Below are 22,411 nucleotides of genomic sequence, written 5' to 3' on the forward strand. Positions count from 1 at the left end.
CCCTGCCAAGCAGGAAACACCATCAGAGCACTCCTGACATATGGTTGTCAAGCCTCTGCTTAAAGACCTCCAAAGAAGGAGACTCCACCACACTCCTTGGCAGCAAATTCCACTGTCAAACAGCTCTTACTGTCAGGAAGTTCTTCCTAATGTTTAGGTGGAATCTTCTTTCTTGTAGTTTGGATCCATTGCTCCGTGTCCGCTTCTCTGGAGCAGCAGAAAACAACCTTTCTCCCTCCTCTATGTGACATCCTTTTATATATTTGAACATGGCTATCATATCACCCCTTAACCTCCTCTTCTCCAGGCTAAACATGCCCAGCTCCCTTAGCCGTTCCTCATAAGGCATCGTTTCCAGGCCTTTGACCATTTTGGTTGCCCTCCTCTGGACACGTTCCAGTTTGTCAGTGTCCTTCTTGAACTGTGGTGCCCAGAACTGGACACAGTACTCCAGGTGAGGTCTGACCAGAGCAGAATACAGTGGCACTATTACTTCCCTTGATCTAGATGCTATACTCCTATTGATGCAGCCCAGAATTGCATTGGCTTTTTTAGCTGCCGCGTCACACTGTTAGCTCATGTCAAGTTTGTGGTCAACCAAGACTCCTAGATCCTTTTCACATGTACTGCTCTCAAGCCAGGTGTCACCCATCTTGTATTTGTGCCTCTCATTTTTTTTGCCCAAGTGCAATACTTTACATTTCTCCCTGTTAAAATTCATCTTGTTTGTTTTGGCCCAGTTCTCTAATCTGTCAAGGTCGTTTTGAAGTGTGATCCTGTCCTCTGGGGTGTTAGCCACCCCTCCCAGTTTGGTGTCATCTGCAAATTTGATCAGGATGCCCTTGAGTCCATCATCCAAGTCGTTGATAAAGATGTTGAATAAGACCGGGCCCAAGACAGAACCCTGTGGCACCCCACTAGTCACTCTTCTCCAGGATGAAGAGGAACTATTGATGAGCACCCTTTGGGTTCGGTCAGTCAGCCAGTTACAAATCCACTGAGTGGTAGCATAGTCAAGACTGCATTTTACCAGCTTCTTTACAAGAATGTCATGGGTCACCTTGTCAAATGCCTTGCTGAAATCAAGGTAGGCTACATCCACTGCGTTCCCTTCATCTACCAGGCTTGTAATTCTGTCAAAAAACGAGATCAGGTTAGTCTGACATGACTTATTTTTCAGAAATCCATGCTGACTATTGGTGATCACAGCATTCCTTTCTAGGTGCTCACAGACTGTTTGCTTGATGATCTGCTCCAGAATCTTCCCTGGTATTGATGTCAGACTGACTGGGCGGTAATTATTTGGGTCCTCTCTTTCCCCCTTTTTGAAAATAGGGACAACATTTGCCCTCCTCCAGTCTGCCGGGACTTCGCCTGTTCTCCAGGAATTCTCAAAGATGACTGCCAGTGGTTCTGAGATCACATCTGCCAGTTCTTTTAATACTCTTGGATGCAGTTCATCTGGCCCTGGAGACTTGAATACATCTAAACTAGCCAAGTATTCTTGTACTATCTCCTTAGTTATTCTGGGCTGTGTTTCCTTTGCTGAATCATTTGCTCCAAATTCTTCAGGTCGGGCATTGTTTTCTTTATCGGAGAAGACTGAGGCAAAGAAGGCATTGAGGAGTTCAGCCCTTTCTGTGTCCCCTGTTTGCATTTCCCCATCTTCTCCTCTGAGTGACCCCACTGTTTCTTTGTTCTTCCTTTTGCTACGAACATACCCATAAAAGCCTTTTTTGTTGCTTTTAACCTCTCTAGCAAGCCTGAGTTCATTCTGTGCTTTAGCTTTTCTGACTTTGTGTCTACATGTGCTGGCTATTTGTTTGAATTCCTCTTTGGTGGTTTCCCCCCTTTTCCATTTTTTGTACACATCCTTTTTTAATCTTAACTCAGTTAAAAGTTCTTTAGATAGCCACCCTGGCTTCTTTAGGCACCTTCCATGTTTCCGTCTCATTGGTATTGCCTGACGTTGTGCTTTTACTATCTCCCTCTTCACAAACTCCCAGCCATCATGAACTCCCTTTCCTTTTAGTATTACTGTCCATGGGATCTCACCCAGCACTTCCCTAAGTTTTATGAAGTCGGCTTTCTTAAAGTCAAGAAATTGAGCCCTAGTATGCTTGGCTGCTCCTTTCCGCTGTATAGTAAACTTCAGAAGAGCATAATCACTCGCGCCTATTGATCCTTCCACTTCTACCCCACTAACCAGGTCATCAACATTGGTTAGGACCAGATCTAAAATGGCTGTTCCTCTTGTTGCTTCTCCCACTTTCTGGACAATGAAGTTGTCTGCAAGGCCAGTGAGGAATCTGTTTGACCTTATGCTCTTGGCTGAGTTTGACATCCAACAAATATCCGGGTAATTGAAGTCCCCCATTACTACTATCTCCCTTCCTTTTGCATGCTTGGCCATCTGTTCCAGGAAGGCATCATCTATGTCCTCCGTTTGGCTTGGGGAGCTATAGTAAACTCCCACAATGAGGTGACTGTTATTCTTCTCTCCCTTAATTTTGACCCAAATGCTCTCACTTTCGCTTTGAGGTTCTAAATCTTGGATCTCTTCACAGGTATACACATCCCTGACATATAACGCCACTCCTCCTCCTTTCTTGTCTGGTCTGTTTCTCTGAAATAGATTGTATCCCCCCCCCCATTATTACATTCCAATCGTGGGACTTATCCCACCAGGTTTCAGTGATGCCTATTATGTCATATTTAGTTTGCTGTACCAAGAGCTCAAGCTCATCTTGTTTAATTCCCATGCTTTGGGCATTAGTGTACAGACATTGAAGTCCATTAATCATTCCCCCGTGTCTCTTATTTGAGGATTTTTTCCTCCCACCAATAGGTCTGCGTGCTGTTTGCTCCATTTGGTCTATGACATTTGGATGATCATCTTCATCAACTGATAGACTCCTACCTTCAGGAGCACTGTCTCCCTCCCCCACATTAGTCAGTTTAAAGCCCTCCTGATGAGGTTTCTGAAATTTTTGACAAAAACATTTCTCCCAACCGTTGTGAGGTGCAGCCCATCGCTTGCCAGAAGTCCATCTTCAAGAAACTGCAGTCCGTGATCTAAGAATCCAAACCGTTCCTGTTTACACCATTTGCGAAGCCAGCTGTTCACTTCCACTCTTTTCCCCTCTCTCCCTGGGCCACGTCGTTCAACTGGGAGGACAGATGAGATGACAATTTGTGCATTTAGTTGCTTCAATTTCCTGCCCAGAGCCTCCTAGTCTCTTTTGATCTTCTGGAGGCTATTGCTTGCAGTGTCATTGGTTCCCACATGAGCCAAGATGTAGGGGTATTTGTCAGTGGGTTTTATGATTTCTTGCAGTCGTTCAGTTACATCTTGGATCTTAGCCCCGGGGAGACAGCACACTTCCCGAGACCTCTTGTCAGGCCCACAGATCACTGCTTCTGTTCCCCTCAGTAGGGAATCCCCTACCACCACTATACGCCTCCTCTTAGGTTTGGTCGGGGTTCTTCCGTGAGCTGTCCGTTCCAAGGTTGCCTGAACATTCCCTGAGGACTGACTTTGCTGCTCGTCTTCATATACCTGATCAACTGTAATGAGGGAGAGATCCTCAAATGGAGTCTGTTCTTCGTCTTCCATGCTAGGGGAAAGGACTTCAAAGCGATTGTGTATTTCTAAACAATCAGAGCGAACCCTGGGCCTCCTACTTCTTTGAGTCACGTTTCTCCATATATCTGGCACCTGTGTTGGTGAACTAGCCTCCTTCTCAGGGGTGCCCCCTGTCTCCTCCTTGGTGGAGACGGTGTGCTCTGTTGCTTCCAAGAAGAGCTCCAGCTCTCTAATTCTTTGGAGCGTAGCTACACGTTCCTCCAGTTGCTGGACTTTGTCTTCTAAGAGGGCAATCAACATACTATTGCTGCAGGTAAAGCTGCCTGCAACCTTTGGCAAGATGGCAAACATTGCGCAGGAACCGCAGGCGACTGCAGCTGTTCCTTCACCCTCCATCTTGAAAACGTGTCATTGGGGGTGGCTACAGTGGTCCTCCATCTTAAAAAGCGTGAAGACAGGACAAATAACCCCCCCAAAAAACCTAGGTCTCCCCCAAGAAACGTTTGAGACTAGTTCCCCTAAATCTAAAATATGGATCAAGCTGCCCTGCAAGCTCTGATAAGCTCCTCCCACAGCTAATCACCTGACTCAACAGAAACCCTGCCCCCTCTGACCTTTGTACAGGGAGAGCAGCTAATCAGCCACAAAGAAACACACACACAAGAAAACTCTTTTGCTCCTTCTTCAGCTGCTGCCCTGCAAGCTCTGTCATTTTAAAAAAAATTAGTTTATTATTTTTAATTGGATTATGATCCGGATATGTTGATTGGCTGTTTTTATTGGAAAACCAATAAAAATGATTTTTTGAAAAACCAAAACCTGCCACATCAAGTGATACAAGGTTTTATGCTGTCCGAAGCGAGCTGTCGTGGCACTGACGTAGAACTTGGCCATCTTTCTCTGAAAAAAGCTCCATCCTGGTGCTTCACTCCCTCGGCGCAGCCAAATTGTCTTTGGCGAAGGCGTTGGCCACCGTCTGTTGCTGGAAATCAGAGGACCCCCCTCCCCAAAACTCTCCAGCTCTGATGCTTCCTTGCTAGTTCCCTCCGTGGGTTGCTCTTCCATGTCCCACCAGTCTGAACCAGGCTCAAAATCCTCTTCTTCCCCAGTGTCACTCCCTGGTCCCTCCTGGTTAACTGGCTGCCAGCACTACTTATCTAGCCAGTTCCTGACATTGGCTCAGTGTGGGCACAGACTCTGACAGGGCTACGTCTCCTGCTCTGCAAGACAGTTCTGTTCCAGCCCCTTTCCCTTTCCCCTTCAGAGCTTGAGAGGGTAGAGCAGAGAAAAGGGCAAAGCAATTTAGAGCTGAGTCACAGAAGGCTGCCGGGAGGGAGGCTTAAAAGAGGGAAGGAGAAGTCGGAAACTCAATCCTGCAACTTACTAATGTGGAGTGTGCCTGGCTATCTCTGTGTGTGAAGCAATAAAAAGTTCATTGCTGGTCAAGTCTTTGTCAGCTTCTGAATTCCAGCAACAGATAATGTTCTGAAGAAGTGTGCATGCACACGAAAGCTCATACCAGTAACTAACTTAGTTAGTCTCTAAGGTGCTACTGGAAGGAATGTTTTTATTAAGTTTCTTGTAGGCAGAGAATATTAAAATTTATGTAGTATTCTTTAAAATTCATATCTTTTAACTTGGGGGATCATCCTGCCACATTCCATGATAAGACCTTGCATGTATTGTTGAGGACAGGTTGATTGTGCGGCTGGCCTGCTGAATTCCTTATTGGAGTTATAACTTCATAGTCAGACAAGGCTTGAACTTCATGTGCCCCCCCCCCTAGGTTTGTGTGGCACTGGGTGCTGAAAACTCTATTGAACTGTTCATTACAAGAATCATTATATCAATCCAGTTCTACAATTTGATTTGATTCCCCAACTTTGTCCACAAACACAGACCCGCCTCCTATCAAAGGGTTAGAGAACTCCTTTTTAGTAGTTAGAATTTGGGTTGTTGATTTCAGGTCAGGGAGAGCTAATTCTTCCAGATTAAGAAATCTTCTTTGGAGCCATTCAACAGAGGTTATAGAATAACTTGAAGGGACAGCATAGTTATACTCTCTGATAGGAGGGTGTTCCTTATCAATTTGATTATCTTTGTTTATTGGGGGGGGGGTTCTCCACCTCTTCCCTTTGTTTACCTCTGTGTTGGTTAGACATTATTTCCATAATTTGATCCGTGATTGTATTAGCTTTCTCTGGAGGCCGAAAGTGAATAAGGGTGTATTGTAAGGAAGTCATTCTGCTAATGATTTCTTCCTGTGACTGGTAAGGGAGGGCTAAAAAGTGTCTCTTTTCATCAAAGGCAAGGGAATCGTCAAACTCATTTTTGGAATGGTGTTCTTCTTGGCTTTTAGCAGGTGCTGAAAAGAGTAGAGTATTGTTAGTAGGCAGGGAGCCCCAAAGTGTAGGTGCTGCCATGCTAAAAGATTGATTTCCTTCAACGGCAGAACGAGTATTATGTGACACCTGTATCGGTGTCAGTTCTGCAGACTGAAGCAGTCAAATGGGCATACATGGGGTAAGGCCATCTCTCAAGTAAACTGGTTGCAAGTTGTTCAGTGTTTTATATATCAAATGGGCAACCAGTGCAGGTATGTGAGCATAGGTGTTATATGCTGACACGGTCTCATTCCTGTCAGCAACCATGATGCACCATTCTGCACTAACTGCAGCTTCTGGATCAAGCGCAAGGAATGTCACACATAGAGTGCATTGTAGTAATGCAATCTTGAAGCAACCATCCTTTTGCAGGAAGCGTGTTCTAACAGGCCCATCTATCTACTCCAGTATGGAGGACTTGACCTGGCATGTGTAACCTGACTTGGTTGGATGAAGCAGATGGGCCTGTCCTTGCCGCTGCTTGTCCACCAGGTTTCTCTTACCCACAGCCACCCAGGTCATATGGGGGGGGGGGGTTGCAGTGATTTTTAGGAAGTCATTAGCGTACACCGGGCGTCCTATTGGGAAGACCCAGTTTACTGAGTGCATGTTCTGGAAGTTGGGCAATAGGGGCAGTACAGGATTTCTTTTGGTGTACCAACTTCCCCGCTGCACCAAGGATTCCCTGCCCAAGCTGCTTCAAGTCGTAGCAGATGTTCTCCTGGAGACACCTAGTTTGGTTATCCTAGGGCAGGCATGTCTATCTTCAAGTAGGCTGTGAGCTACGATCCAATATAAAAAACTGGCAGTAATCTACCACCCTGGGATGGGTTCAGGGTGGGCGGGCAGGCGCTGGCTGCTTCCCCCAAAGGCGCAGGGCAAACTTTGATACCATCAACCAAGACATCCTTCTGGGCCGTCTAGAGGGGCTGGGAGCTGGGGGCACTGTTATACAGTGGTTCTGCTCCTTCCTCCTGGCCCGTGTTCAGAAAGTGGTGTTGGGGGATAAGTGTTCAGAAACCTGGGCTCTCACTTGTGGGGTGCCTCAGGGCTCTGTCCTCCCCCCCATGTTTTTTAACATCTATATGACGCCTCTGGGAGAAATCATCAGGGGGTTTGGGCTATGTGTTCATCAGTATGCAAATGTTACCTAGCTCTACCTCTCTTCCAAATCAGAACCAGTGAAGGCAGTGAAGGTCCTGTGTGAGTGTCTGGAGGCGGTTGCAGGATGGGTGGCGGCTAACAGATTGAGGTTGAATCCTGACAAGACAGAAGTACTGTTTTGGGGGGACAGGAGGCAGGCAGGTGTGGAAGATTCCCTGGTCCTGAATGGGGCAACTGGGCCCCTGCAGGACCAGGGGCACAGCCTGGGAGTCATTTTGGACTCACAGCTGTCCATGGAGGCGCAGGTCATTTCTGTGTCCAGGGCAGCTGCCTACCAGCTCCATCTGGTATGCAGGCTGAGACCCTCCCTGCCCGTGGACTCTCTTGCAAGAGTGATGCATGCTCTAGTTATCTCCTGCTTGGACTACTGCAATATGCTCTATGTGGGGCTACCTTTGATGGTGACCCGGAAACTACAACAAATCCAGAATGCAGCAGCTAGACTGGTGACTGGGAGTGGCCGCCGAGACCAAATAACACTGGTCCTGAAAGACCTACATTGGCTCCCAGAATGTTCCGGAGCACAATTCGAAGAGTTGGTGCTGACCTTTAAAGCCCTAAACGGCCTTGGTCCAGTATACCTGAAGGAGCGTCTTCACCCCCATCTTTCAGCCCGGACACTGAGGTCCAGCTCCGAGGGCCTTCTGGCGGTTCCCTCCTTGCGAGAAGTGAGGTTACAGGGAACCAGGCAGAGGGCCTTCTCAGTGGTGGTGCCCACCCTGTGGAATGCCCTCCCATCAAATGTCAAGGAAATAAACAACTATCTGACTTTTAGAAGACATCTGAAGGCACCCCTGTTTAGGGAAGTTTTTAATGTTTGATGTTTTATCGTGTTTTCAATATTCTGTTGGGACCCGTCCCGAGTGGCTGGGGAAACCCAGCCAGATGGGCGGGGTAATAAATAATAATAATAATAATAATAATAATAATAATAATAATAATAATAATAATAATAAATTTGTTGTTGTTGTTATAACCTCTTCTCAGAGTGTCCAGCCAGATGCCCCAGTGGGAAACCCACAAGCAGGACCCAAGCAAAAGAGCATCTACGTTCCTGTGGTTTCCAGCAACTGGCAATCAGAAGCATTATTGCTTCAGACTATGAAGGCACACATGTTGAAAACCTCTGATTTAGGGGACTAGCCTAGTCCCCCATGTCCATTGACCACATGCCACTGTGTGGGAGCAAGTTCCATAGTTTAACTGTGCACTGTGTCAAGGAGGATCTATTTCATCTGTCATCTGTTTAGGACAGCTTAATCCTACGTAGCAAAACTGAAAAGGAAGAAAAGAATAACCGGAAAAAGGAAATTAAAGCAGCTCACCACTTCATTAGGATGTACCATGAGCAGATAGATCCCAGGGTGTTTCCCAGCCACCTGGTAGGAGCAGTTGATTTCCTCCATTTTACAAAGAGCCTCCACACACAGCTCACCTAACAATTTAAAAAAGAGAACGCCAAATGTTAGGGCTGTTGGAACCACCATAATATGAAGGCAAATGATCCCTGCATAAGATGAAAGTCATCCTCAAAGAATCATAGAACAGGAACAGTCACTATGCAGATGGTTTTATCCTATAAAGCGTCTTAAGGGAGATACCTGACTCGCCTTTTCATGAAGTTCAGAAAGGAGTGTGTTTAGCTTCGCTTTGTTTTGTTTGCAAAATGAATCACATGGTCAGGCATTTGGGGAAGGGGGCTTTCTTTGTTTTGATCCACTACCTTTTTATTATTAGTGTTTTGTCCCAAAAGCAGCAGCTCTGGTCTGTGTAAATACAAGTGATCACTGATGTCTTCTGTTAATCCTGGTGTCCTCTATTAATCCTGCCAATTAATTGTTTTTGAAAGATGCTTCCCCCCGCCCTTCTCACACACAGAACTAAATGCATATTTTATGAGGGCACATGTCGCCTACAATTGTTAGAACTGGTTGTGGGATTTTTAAAAAGTCATCTGCATCGTGAGTGCTGGAGAAGGCCTCTCCCCCCTCAGGCTCACCTTCCATCTGGCCTAGGGGGCGGGGCCCAGACTCACCTTCGCCACAGCTTTAAGAGGCCTCATTGGGGTCTGGGACATCGCTGCTGCTGCATCGTGAGTGTCGGAGAAGGCCTCTCCCCCCTCAGGCTCACCTTCCATCTGGCCTAGGGGGCGGGGCCCAGGCTCACCCCCGTAATAGCTTTAAGGACACTGGTGCTGCTGCAGCATATGTTAAACATGTTTTTATATATTTTAAGGTGTTTTAAAGGTGTTTTTATTGTTTATTTTGTTGTACCACCGTGAACGGTGGTTTTTATCCATGTATTTTGTTTTGTTTTGTTTTGTTTTGGGGTCGGTCATTGAGTGGGGTGGGGATTGGTTTTGTTTGGGCACAATTGTTTTTGGTAGTTTTGTTTTCTATTTTATAAATGGAGGCTTGTATGAGGCCTGGGATTGCTACCGTGGAGGGGCCAGGGAGGTATGGCGGTGGGGGCAGATATTATAGGCGAAGGGGATCGAGATACGGATATGCTCGTACCCCTTCCAATCTGCGCCCCATCCCGAGGGACGAGGGTAGGGTGAGCAAGGATTACTCACCTCCTTCACTGGTGTTGTGCAATGCCAGGTCTATAGGCAACAAAACCGCTACCCTGCGAGATTTCTTTACCTCGCAGGGGGTCAACCTGGCTTGTGTGACGGAGACCTGGGTGCGCGAAGGGGTAACTGTTACCTTACGAGAGATGGCGCCCCCGGGTTTCTCCGTCCTCCACCAGTCACGGACTGTGGGCCGGGGTGGCAGTATTAATCCGGGAAGATTGTTCTTTCAGGGCTCTACCATCGCCATCGATCCCCGGCATTGAATGTGTTGGCCTAGTGTGGGGCTCCGAGGAGAGCTTGGCTGTCTGGCTGGTGTACCGGCCACCTAGCACACCAGCAGCCACCCTGTCAGGCCTGCTGGAGGCGGTGGCCGGCTGGGCCTTGGAGTTCCCTAACCTATTGGTATTGGGAGACTTCAACTTCCACGCTGATGCCACTCCCTCCTCACAGGCTCTGGACCTGGTGTCTTCCATGGCGACACTAGGGCTCTCCCAGTTTGTTTCGGGCCCCACACATCAAGCAGGCCACACGCTGGATTTGATCTTTGGCGCCGGTATAGATGTGATCATGTCTCCTTCGATGAAGGTGCCATGGTCTGATCACTACGCTCTGAAAGCCAGGATTGACTTTCCACCCCCACCCTGCTTAGGTGGCGAGCCGATTTGGGCTCGCCCGCAGAGGCTGATGGACCCTGATAGATTCCGTCAAGCATTGCGGGACCTTGCTCCCCCTGGCGACTCATTGACTGAGCTTGTTGAGGGCTGGAATACCCAGCTCCTGGCAGCCATCGATGAGATCGCACCTAAGCGCCCTCTGCGACCCCGCAGAAATCGGGCTCCCTGGTTTACCGAGGAGCTTCGGAAAATGAAGCGGGACCTCAGATGGCTAGAGCGAGTGTGGCGGGGTGCCCGTGACGGAGCCTCAAGAACATCTTATAGGGTTTTTATGAAAACCTATGAGATGGCAGTGAAGGCCGCTAAGAAGTCTTACTTCTCGGCCTCCATTGCATCCGCTAGCTCTCGCCCGGCGCAATTATTTAGTATAATTCGGTCTTTAACGTCCCTTGAAGGACAGCCAAATTTAAATAACAATCTGACACACAGCTGTGAGGCATTTGCGAGCTTTTTTGCGGAGAAGGTCCTGTTGCTCCGCCATGACCTCCCTGCCAATTTGGATACAATAAAGGAACTGGAGGCCCCTCAACTGTCCTCAGGTCCAGTATTGGACCACTTTGACCGGATATCTCCAGCCGATGTGGACAGATTCCTCCAAGCTGGAAAGCCCACCACCTGTCCTCTTGACCCGTGCCCGTCATGGCTGATTAGAGCGTGTCCAGACGAGGTGCGGGCCCCTCTGGGGGATATCATCAATTTGTCCCTTGGCACCGGGATATTCCCAGGGGAACTGAAGGAGGCGGTGGTGCATCCGCTCTTAAAGAAAACATCGTTAGATCCCTTAGATCTATCCAATTACCGCCCGGTCTCGAATCTTCCATTCCTGGGTAAGGTGATTGAGAGAGCGGTTGCTGAACAGCTTGGTAGGTTTCTGGATGAAACATCTGCTTTGGATCCATTCCAGTCCGGCTTCCGTGCTGGTCATGGGACCGAGACGGCTCTGGTCGCCCTAACAGATGATCTCCGCAGGCAGCTGGATCGAGGCGGGTCAGGGCTGCTGATTCTTCTAGATCTGTCAGCAGCCTTTGACATGGTCGATCACGAACTCCTGGACCACCGCCTTGCCGACGTGGGGATCCAGGGCACAGTCCTTCAATGGCTGCGCTCGTTTCTCTCTGATCGGGGACAGAGGGTGGCGCTTGGGGGGGAATTGTCATCGCGCCACTCCTTGGTGTGTGGAGTGCCTCAGGGTGCGATTCTCTCCCCGATGCTTTTTAACATCTTTATGCGCCCCCTCGCCCAGCTTGTCCGGAGTTTTGGGCTGGGTTGCCATCAGTATGCTGATGACACCCAACTCTATCTGTTGATGGATGGCCATCCTAACTCAGCCCCAGACACACTGACCAGATGTCTGGAAGCTGTGGCTGGATGGTTACGTGGGAGCCGGTTGAAGTTAAATCCTTCGAAGACAGAGGTCCTCTGGCTGGGGCGGGACGATATGGGATCGAGGGGGCAACTCCCATCTCTTGCGGGGGTGCAATTAGTGCCAGCACCGTCCGTTAAGAGTTTGGGTGTAATCTTCGATACCTCCCTCTCTATGGAGGCGCAGATTACAGCTATAACAAAGGCGGCATTTTTCCATCTCCGCCAAGCTAAGCAGTTGGCCCCTTATCTCTCTCGCCCTGACCTAGCCACTGTGATCCATGCGACGGTCACCTCCAGACTGGATTATTGTAACTCGCTCTACGTGGGGCTGCCCTTGAGACTGACCCAGAAACTCCAGCGGGTGCAGAATGCCGCAGCGAGACTCCTTACGGGGTCTTCGCTGCGGGATCACATTCATCCGGTGCTATACCAGCTGCACTGGCTCCCGGTGGAGTACAGGATCAGGTTTAAGGTGCTGGTTTTAACCTTTAAAGCCCTATACGGCCTAGGACCCTCGTACCTACGGGACCGCCTCTCCTGGTATGCCCCACAGAGAAACCTACGGTCTACAAATAATAACACCCTCAAGGTCCCAGGCCTCAGAGAGGTTAGGCTGGCCTCAACTAGAGCCAGGGCCTTCTCGGCTGCAGCTCCAACCTGGTGGAATGCTCTGTCACAAGAGACTAGGGCCCTGCGGGACTTGACATCTTTCCGCAGGGCCTGCAAGACAGAGTTGTTCCGCCAGGCCTTTGGTCAGGGCGCAGCCTGACTCCCTCCTCTGGCAACCTGCACAGAATTTTGTTTAATCGGTTGCCATCAATTTGATTTTAACTAATTTTTATATTGAAATATTTTTAGAATGTGTTATTATTTGATTGTTTATTTGATTGTTGTTAGCCGCCCTGAGCCCGGCTCAGCTGGGGAGGGCGGGATATAAATAAAATTTTTTATTATTATTATTATCATTTTTTCCAGCACTTCTTATACCCCTGTATTGCAGACCAACCTTGCTACCCCTTAGATTACAAATGGAGGAAGAGGAAGCAGAGACTGGCAGAACCGCTATAACTGAGTTACTTTCCTCTAGACAAATGGTGAAACTCCAAATGGTGACCTGCTTAGGGAAGCTATTCCTGTCTGTTTAAATAGGCAGGACTTGGTTTGCCCAATACAGTGGTACCTCGGGTTACAGAAGCTTCAGGTTACAGACTCCGCTAACCCAGAAATAGTACCCAGCTCTACTGATACTGAGCTCTACCTCTCTTCCAAATCAGAACCAGTGAAGGCGGTGAAGGTCCTGTGTGAGTGCCTGGAGGCGGTTGGAGGATGGATGGCGGCTAACGGATTGAGGTTGAATCCTGACAAGAAAGAAGCACGGTCTTTGGGGGGGCGGGCGGGTGTGGGGGACTCCCTGGTCCTGAATGGGGTAACTGTGCCCCTGAAGGACCAGGGGCGCAGCCTGGGAGTCATTTTGGACTCACAGCTGTCCATGGAGGCGCAGGTTAATTCTGTGTCCACCTGGTACGCAGGCTGAGACCCTACCTGCCCGCGAACTGTCTCGCCAGAGTGGTGCATGCTCTAGTTATCTCACGCTTGGACTACTGCAACGCGCTCTACGTGGGGCTACCTTTGAAGGTGACCCAGAAACTGCAATTAATCCAGAATGCGGCAGCTAGACTGGTGACTGGGAGCGGCCGCCCAGACCACAGAACTTGAAAGACCTACATTGGCTCCCAGTCCATTTCCGAGCACGATTCAAAGTGTTGGTGCTGACCTTTAAAGCCCTAAACGGCCTCGGTCCTGTATACCTGAAGGAGTGTCTCCACCCCCATTGTTCAGCCCGGACACTGAGATCCAGCGCCGAGGGCCTTCTGGCGGTTCCCTCATTGTGAGAAGTGAGGCTACAGGGAACCAGACAGAGGACCTTCTCGGTACTGGCGCCCGCCCTGTGGAACGGCATCCCATCAGATATCAAAGAGATAAATAATTACCTGACATTCAGAAGACATCTTAAGGCAGCCCTGTTCAGGGAAGTTTTTAATATGTAACGCTGTACTGTTTTTAACACTGATTGGGAGCTGCCCAGAGTGGCTGGGGAAACTCAGCCAGATGGGCGGGGTATAAATAATAAATTATTATATTATTATTATTATTATTCTTTGGCACTGCCCTTCTTTGGGATTCAGATGTAGACTGATCTTCTCCAATCCTCTGGTCACTTATGAGTTTTCCAAACTTGCTGGCATATTGAGTGTAGCACCGTAACAGCATCATCATTTAACATTTTAAATAGTTCAGCTGGAATACCATCACTTCCACTGGCCTTGTTATTTGCAGTGCTTTCTAAGGCCCACTTGACCTCACTCTACTCAGAGTAGACACATTTAAATTAATGTACACCAGTCATGTTCATAAAGTTCAATTGGTTTACTCTGAGTGGGACTAACATTGGCTACAGCCCAATGAAATTTAGGGGTAAGAAAAATTAAGGAACAGCATCTTCACAGAAAAGAAGAGTACAATAATTAGCCTGTGAATTAAATGTGAAATAAAACTGTATTAAAGCATATGGTGACATGCATTGATTAGAGCAGGCAAAATTAGTTATTGCTGAGACAATTCTGCTCCTGGCCTTCCTCCTCCACCCCACCCCCCCTAAAAGTATATTAGGTTTCCAAAGGGAGAAAAAGAAAAACAGCTAACTATTCAAAGCAGAAGTTTAAATCAATCCAGCAAAGGAAGCCCAGGGAAAATTAATCCAGTTAATACATTAGAGTAAAAAATAGCTTTAAAAGTGAAAATAGTTTTGTCTGAGCATCACCAGAGAACAAAGGAAACAAAATGAAATCAAAAAACCAAAATTAACCTGACTTCTGTAATGAGAAAAGAGAGACTGAAAAAAAATGAAATACAACTGTTCCTAAGCCAATCCCCAACACAGGATGGCAGCTCAAAAGTTAGACTGAGCAACAAAATAATGAAGGGATGGGTGTTTGAAATCATTAAATTCTATCTTCTCTCAAAGAGAAGGCAAAAGCTGGGACTAGAAGGAGGAAATAATGCAGCAGTATACCAGAAAAACCAGAACTAAATACTGGGCCAAAAGTTAAATCAAGTAACAATGCAGAAGTGCAGCAACCAAAAACCTTTTCCTACTCTAACCTCAAATCCCTGACTGTCTAAAGACTGTCTCTCTGTTTGGGTATTTTGAGGAGGAGACTGGTGATGCTTATCAGGAACACTCTGGGCCCGTGAAGCTGTTGGGAGAAAGGAAGCATCTCAGCCTTGTATAGTGGTACCTCGGGTTAAGTACTTAATCCGTTCCAGAGGTCTGTTCTTAACCTGAAACTGGTCTTAACCTGAAGCACCACTTTAGCTAATGGGGCCTCCTGCTGCCGCCGCACTGCCGAAGCACAATTTCTGTTCTCATCCTGAAGCAAAGTTCTTAACCTGAAGCACTATTTCTGGGTTAGCGGAGTCAGTGACCTGAAGCGTATGTAACCTGATATCTGAGGTTGTTGAGGGCAGCAGTTGAGCTTGCAGGGCAGCAGTTGAAGAAGGAGCAAAAAGGGGTGTGGGGTTTTTTGTGTGTGTGTGTGTGTGTGTGTGTGTGTGTGTGTGTGTGTTTCTTTGTGGCTGATTAGCTGTTCTCCCTGTGCAAAGGTCAGAGGGGGCAGGATTTCTGTTGAGGCAGGTGATTAGCTGTTGGAGGAGCTTATCAGAGCTTGCAGGGTAGTTTGATCCATCTTTTAGATTTAGGGGAGCTAGTCTCAAACGTTTGTTGGAGGAGACCTAGGTTTTTTTGTGGGGGGAGTTATTTGTCCTGTCTTCACGCTTTTTATGATGGAGGACCGCTGTAGCCACCCCCAAAGACACGTTCTCAAGATGGAGGGGGAGGGAACAGCTGCAGTCGCCTGCGGTTTCTGCGCAATGTTTGCCATCTTGCCAAAGGTTGCAGGCAGCTTTACCTGCAGCAATTGCATGTTGATTGCCCTCTTAAAAGACAAAGTCCAGCAACTGGAGGAACATGTAGCTACGCTCCAAAGAATTAGAGAGCTGGAGCTCTTCTTGGAAGCAACAGAGCACACCGTCTCCACCAAGGAGGAGACATGGGACTCCCCTGAGAAGGAGGCTAGTTCACCAACACAGGAGCCAGATATATGGAGAAACGTGACTCAAAGAAGTAGGAGGACCAGGGTTCGCTCTGATTGTTTAGAAATACACAATCGCTTTGAGGTCCTCTCCCCTAGCATGGAAGACAAAGAGCAGACTCCATTTGAGGATCTCTCCCTCATTACAGTCAATCAGGTATATGAAGACGAGCAGCAAAGTCAGTCCTCAGGGAATGTGCAGGCGACCTTGGAACGGACAGCTCACGGAAGAACCCCGACCAAACCTAAGAGGAGGCGTGTAGTGGTGATAGGGGATTCCCTACTGAGGGGAACAGAAGCAGTGATCTGTGGGCCTGACAAGATGTCTCGGGAAGCGTGCTGGAAAAATAGTGGAAGTGAACAGCTGGCTTCGCAAATGGTGTAAACAGGAACGGTTTGGATTCTTAGATCACGGACTGCAGTTTCTTGAAGATGGACTTCTGGCAAGCGATGGGCTACACCTCACAACGGTTGGGAGAAATGTTTTTGCCAAAAATCTCAGAAACCTCATCAGGAGGGCTTTAAACTGACTAATGTGGGGGAGGGAGACAGTGCTCCTGAAGGTAGGAGTCTATCAATTGATGAAGATGATCATCCAAATGTCATAGACCAAATGGAGCAAACAGCACGCAGACCTAGTGGTGGGAGGAAAAAATCCTTAAATAAGAGACACGGGGGAATGATTAATGGACTTCAATGTCTGTACACTAATGCGCAAAGCATGGGAAATAAACAAGATGAGCTTGAGCTCTTGGTACAGCAAACTAAATATGACATAATAGGCATCACTGAAACCTGGTGGGATAAGTCCCACGATTGGAATGTAATAATGGAGGGATACAATCTATTTCAGAGAAACAGAGCAGACAAGAAAGGAGGAGGAGTAGCGTTATATGTCAGGGATGTGTATACCTGTGAAGAGATCCAAGATTTAGAACCTCAAAGCCAAAGTGAGAGCATTTGGGTCAAAATTAAGGGAGAGAAGAATAACAGTGACCTCATTGTGGGAGTTTACTATAGATCCCCAAGCCAAATGGAGGACATAGATGATGCCTTCCTGGAACAGATGGCCAAGCATGCAAAAGGAAGGGAGATAGTAGTAATGGGGGACTTCAATTGCTGTGATCACCAATAGTCAGCATGGATTTCTGAAAAATAAGTCATGTCAGACTAACCTGATCTCGTTTTTTGACAGAATTACAAGCCTGGTAGATGAAGGGAATGCAGTGGATGTAGCCTACCTTGATTTCAGCAAGGCATTTGACAAGGTGCCCATGATATTCTTGTAAAGAAGCTGGTAAAATGTGGTCTTGACTATGCTACCACTCAGTGGATTTGTAACTGGCTGACTGACCGAACCCAAAGGGTGCTCATCAATAGTTCCTCTTCATCCTGGAGAAGAGTGACTAGTGGGGTGCCACAGGGTTCTGTCTTGGGCCCGGTCTTATTCAACATCTTTATCAACGACTTGGATGATGGACTCAAGGGCATCCTGATCAAATTTGCAGATGACACCAAACTGGGAGGGGTGGCTAACACCCCAGAGGACAGGATCACACTTCAAAACAACCTTGACAGATTAGAGAACTGGGCAAAAACAAACAAGATGAATTTTAACAGGGAGAAATGTAAAGTATTGCACTTGGGCAAAAAAAATGAGAGGCACAAATACAAGATGGGTGACACCTGGCTTGAGAGCAGTACATGTGAAAAGGATCTAGGAGTCTTGGTGGACCACAAACTTGACATGAGCTAACAGTGTGACGCGGCAGCTAAAAAAGCCAATGCAATTCTGGGCTGCATCAATAGGAGTATAGCATCTAGATCAAGGGAAGTAATAGTGCCACTGTATTCTGCTCTGGTCAGACCTCACCTGGAGTACTGTGTCCAGTTCTGGGACCACAGTTCAAGAAGGACACTGACAAACTGGAACGTGTCCAGAGGAGGGCAACCAAAATGGTCAAAGGCCTGGAAACGATGCCTTATGAGGAACGGCTAAGGGAGCTGGGCATGTTTAGCCTGGAGAAGAGGAGGTTAAGGGGTGATATGATAGCCATGTTCAAATATATAAAAGGATGTCACATAGAGGAGGGAGAAAGGTTGTTTTCTGCTGCTCCAGAGAAGCGGACACGGAGCAATGGATCCAAACTACAAGAAAGAAGATTCCACCTAAACATTAGGAAGAACTTCCTGACAGTAAGAGCTGTTTGACAGTGGAATTTGCTGCCAAGGAGTGTGGTGGAGTCTCCTACTTTGGAGGTCTTTAAGCAGAGGCTTGACAACCATATGTCAGGAGTGCTCTGATGGTGTTTCCTGCTTGGCAGGGGGTTGGACTCGATGGCCCTTGTGGTCTCTTCCAACTCTATGATTCTATGATTCTATATTTCTTCTGGCAATCTCATCCAGCCCAGCCTTTCGCATGATGAATTATGGATATAAGTTAAATAAGCAGGGAGACCATGTATAGCCTTGTCGTACTCCTTTCCCAATTTTGAACCAATCAGTTGTTCCATATCCAGTTCTAACTGTAGCTTCTTGTCCCACATAGAGATTTCTCAGGAGACAGATGAGGCACTCCCAGTTCTTTAAGAACTTGCCATAGGCTGTCTGGCTCAAGGTCAGCAACCACACTACCTGGGGTGTACAAGACATCCATATCTTTCTGGTATAATTCCTCTGTGTATTCTTGCCACCTCTTCTTGATGTCTTCTGCTTCTGTTAGGTCCTTTCCACTTTTGTCTTTTATTATGGTAATCTTTGTACAAAATGTTCCTTTCATATCTCCAGTTTTCTTGAACAGATCTCTGGTTCTTCCCATTCTGTCGTTTTCCTATACAGTGGTGCCTCGCAAGATGAAAAGAATCCGTTCTGTGATTCTCTTCGTCTAGCAGTTTTTTTCGTCTTGCGAAACAAGCCCATTGAAGGATTAGCGGATTAGCGCTATTAGCGCTATTAGAGGCTTTTAGAGGCTTTTAGCGGCTTATCTGGTGATCGGATCAGCTGATAAGCGGCTTAGCGGCTTAGAAAAAGGGGGGGGGAGAAAAAAACCAGCAGGAACTCGCAAGACATTGTCGTCTTGCGAAGCAAGCCCATAAGAGATTCGTTTTGCGAAGCACCTCCAAAACGGAAAACTCTTTCGTCTAGCGAGTTTTCCGTCTTGCGAGGCATTCGTCTTGTGGGGCACCACTGTATTTCTTTGCATTGCTCGTTTAAGAAGGCCTTCTTGTCTCTCCTTGCTATTTTTTTTTGAAATCTGCATTCAATTTCCTGTATCTTTCACTATCTCCCTCACATTTTGCTTGCCTTCTCTCCCCCGCTATTTGTAAGGCCTTGTTGGACAGCCACTTTGCTTTCTTGCATTTCCTTTTCATTGGGATGGTTTTCGTTGCTGCCTCCTGTATAATGTTACGAGCCTCCATCCATAGTTCTTCAGGCACTCTGTCCACCAAATCTAAATCCTTAAACCTGTTCCTCACTTCCACTGTGTATTCATAAGGGATTTGATTTAGATTGCATCTTACCGGCCCAGTGGTTTTTCCTACTTTCTTCAGTTTAAGCTTGAATTTTGCTATAAGAAGCTGATGATCTGAGCCACAGTCAGCTCCAGGTCTTGTTTTTGCTGACTGTATAGAGCTTCTCCATCTTTGGCTGCAGAGAATATAATCAATCTGATTTCGATGCTGCCCATCTGGTGATGTCCATGTGTAGAGTCGTCTCTTGTGTGTTGGGAAAGAGTGTTTGTGGTGACCAGCTTGTTCTCTTGGCAGAACTCTATTAGCCTTTGCCCTGCTTTGTTTTGAACTCCAAGGCCAAACTTGCCAGTTGTTCCTTTTATCTCTTGACTCCCTACTTTAGCATTCCAATCCCCTATAATGAGAAGAACATCCTTCTTTGGTGTCATTTCTATAAGGTGTTGTAAGTCTTCATAGAATTGGTCAATTTCAGTTCAGTGGTTGGTGCATAAACTTGGATTACTGTGATGTTAAAAGGTCTGCCTTGGATTCGTATCGAGATCATTCTATCATTTTTGAGATTGCATCCCAGTACAGCTTTCGCCACTCTTTTTTTGACTATGAGGGCCACTCCATTTCTTTTATGGGTTTCTTGCCCACAGTAGTCATCTCATCTGTCCTCCCAGTTGAACGACGTGGCCCAGGGAGAGAGGGAAAAATAGTGGAAGTGAACAGCTGGCTTCGCAAATGGTGTAAACAGGAACGGTTTGGATTCTTAGATCACGGACTGCAGTTTCTTGAAGATGGACTTCTGGCAAGCGATGGGCTGCACCTCACAATGGTTGGGAGAAATGTTTTTGCCAAAAATCTCAGAAACCTCATCAGGAGGGCTTTAAACTGACTAATGTGGGGGAGGGAGACAGTGCTCCTGAAGGTAGGAGTCTATCAATTAATGAAGATGATCATCCAAATGTCATAGACCAAATGGAGCAAACAGCACGCAGACCTAGTGGTGGGAGGAAAAAATCCTTAAATAAGAGACACGGGGGAATGATTAATGGACTTCAATGTCTGTACACTAATGTGCAAAGCATGGGAAATAAACAAGATGAGCTTGAGCTCTTGGTACAGCAAACTAAATATGACATAATAGGCATCACTGAAACCTGGTGGGATAAGTCCCACGATTGGAATGTAATAATGGGGGGATACAATCTATTTCAGAGAAACAGACCAGACAAGAAAGGAGGAGGAGTGGCGTTATATGTCAGGGATCTGTATACCTGTGAAGAGATCCAGGATTTAGAACCTCAAAGCCAAAGTGAGAGCATTTGGGTCAAAATTAAGGGAGAGAAGAATAACAGAGACCTCATTGTGGGAGTTTACTATAGATCCCCAAGCCAAACGGAGGACATAGATGATGCCTTCCTGGGACAGATGGCCAAGCATGCAAAAGGAAGGGAGATAGTAGTAATGGGGGACTTCAATTACCCGGATATTTGTTGGATGTCAAACTCAGCCAAGAGCATAAGGTCAAACAGATTCCTCACTGGCCTTGCAGACAACTTCATTGTCCAGAAAGTGGGAGGAACAACAAGAGGAACAGCCATTTTAGATCTGGTCCTAACCAATGTTGATGACCTGGTTAGTGGGGTAGAAGTGGAAGGATCATTAGGCGCGAGTGATCATGCTCTTCTGAAGTTTACTATACAGCGGAAAGGAGCAGCCAAGCATACTAGGACTATGGGTATGTTTGTAGGGTATGTTCGTAGCAAAAGGAAGAACAAAGAAACAGTGGGGTCACTCAGAGGAGAAGATGGTGAAATGCAAACAGGGGACACAGAAAGGGCTGAACTCCTCAATGCCTTCTTTGCCTCAGTCTTCTCCGATAAAGAAAAGAATGCCCAACCTGAAGAATTTGGAGCAAATGATTCAGCAAAGGAAACACAGCCCAGAATAACTAAGGAGATAGTACTAGAATACTTGGCTAGTTTAGATAATAATAATAATAATAATAATAATAATAATAATAATAATAATAATAATAATAATAATAATATTTTATTTATATCCTGCCCTCCCCAGCCAAGCCGGGCTCAGGGCGGCTAACAACAATCAAATAAACAATCAAATAATAACACATTCTAAAAATATTTCATTATAAAAATTAGTTAAAATCAAATTGATGGCAACCGATTAAACAAAATTCTGTGCAGGTTGCCAGAGGAGGGAGTCAGGCTGCGCCCTGACCAAAGGCCTGGCGGAACAACTCTGTCTTGCAGGCCCTGCGGAAAGATGTCAGGTCCCGCAGGGCCCTGGTCTCATGAGGCAGAGCATTCCACCAGATTGGAGCCGCAGCCGAGAAGGCCCTGGCTCTAGTTGAGCCAGCCTAACCTCTCTGAGGCCTGGGACCTTGAGGATGTTATTATTTGCAGACCGTAGGTTCCTCTGTGGGGCATACCGGGAGAGGCGGTCCCGTAGGTACGAGGGTCCTAGGCCGTGTAGGGCTTTGAAGGTTAAAACCAGCACCTTAAACCTGATCCTGTACTCCACCGGGAGCCAGTGCAGCTGGTATAGTACCGGATGAATGTGATCTCGCAGCGAAGACCCCATAAGGAGTCTCGCCGCGGCATTCTGCACCCGCTGGAGTTTCTGGGTCAGTCTCAAGGGCAGCCCCACGTAGAGCGAGTTACAATAATCCAGTCTGGAGGTGACCGTCGCATGGATCACAGTGGCTAGGTCAGGGCGAGAGAGATAAGGGGCCAACTGCTTAGCTTGGCGGAGATGGAAAAATGCCGCCTTTGTTATAGCTGTAATCTGCGCCTCCATAGAGAGGGAGGTATCGAAGATTACACCCAAACTCTTAACGGACGGTGCTGGCACTAATTGCACCCTCGCAAGAGATGGGAGTTGCCCCCTCGATCCCATATCGTCCCGCCCCAGCCAGAGGACCTCTGTCTTCGAAGGATTTAACTTCAACCGGCTCCCACGTAGCCATCCAGCCACAGCTTCCAGACATCTGGTCAGTGTGTCTGGGGCCGAGTCAGGATGGCCATCCAT

Source organism: Podarcis bocagei (genome assembly GCF_964188305.1).
Source record: "Podarcis bocagei genome assembly, chromosome: W".
In the NCBI taxonomy this organism is placed as follows: domain Eukaryota; kingdom Metazoa; phylum Chordata; class Lepidosauria; order Squamata; family Lacertidae; genus Podarcis; species Podarcis bocagei.